Raw genomic sequence first — 993 nt, 5'->3', positions numbered from 1 at the left:
TCTTCAGGCCCTTTATCATCTTTGTGGCCCTCTGCTGGACTCCTAGTCCTGACTTTTTTTGAGCTGGGGAGCCCAGAACTGGATGCAGTATTCTAAATGTGGCCTCCCCAGGGCAGAGCAGAGGAGTAGGATCCCCTTCCTCAACCTGCTGGCCACGCTCTTAGTAATGCACCCCAGGACACCATCGGCCTTCTTGGCCACAAGGGCACACTACTGGCTCATGGCAAACCTGTTGTCCACCAGAACACCCAGATCTTTTATCTGCAGAGCTGCTCTCCCATAGGTCTTCCCCTAACCTGTACCGATGCAGTCCTTTATTATTAATGATATACTTTGAGCAATGTTTACTGCCAGCCCAGAAATCCTGTTCATTAAGGGAAAACAGAAGAAAGCTGATGCTTTCCGTGTCCTGTCCCAACCAGGTCTTTGGAAATGCCATGAAATGGCGTGCTGTTGACTTGATCATCCAACAACAGGGTGGGAGCTGCCTTCGTTGCTCTCCAGGAAAGCTTCATCTCCCACCTGGCAGCCCATGATTTTGGGGGGCTTCTCAGTAAGGAGCCTGCCTGCTGCTGCAGCACTGCTGGTTCCTTCTGCCCGACTCATTTCGTTGGTGCTGCATCAGGTTTTGTCAGAAAACAGCTTTGGAGAAATTGCTGATATCTGTGAGATTTCTGGCTGGAGTTGCTGATTGTGCTCCAGATGCAAGACTCATGATTTATACTTACAGATGTGACACCTCAGTGGCTCTGGGGGTCTGATTCAGGAAGACAACTAAATGCACTCTTGCATCTTTGTTTCTTCAAAAGCCAAGTAAGCAGGTAGAGCATCTAACCAGACTTGAGGATGAGGGACACATACCTGAGCACAGAAATTAGGGTCCCACTTTTTTTACCAGCAGCAGTGCATGTAATCATAGAATCACAGAATCACAGAATGGCCTGGGTTGAAAAGGACCACAATGATCATCCAGATCCAACCCCCTGCTATGTG

Source organism: Meleagris gallopavo, chromosome 21 (genome assembly GCF_000146605.3).
Source record: "Meleagris gallopavo isolate NT-WF06-2002-E0010 breed Aviagen turkey brand Nicholas breeding stock chromosome 21, Turkey_5.1, whole genome shotgun sequence".
Taxonomy (NCBI): Eukaryota; Metazoa; Chordata; class Aves; order Galliformes; family Phasianidae; genus Meleagris; species Meleagris gallopavo.
This window is presented reverse-complemented; position numbering follows the sequence as displayed.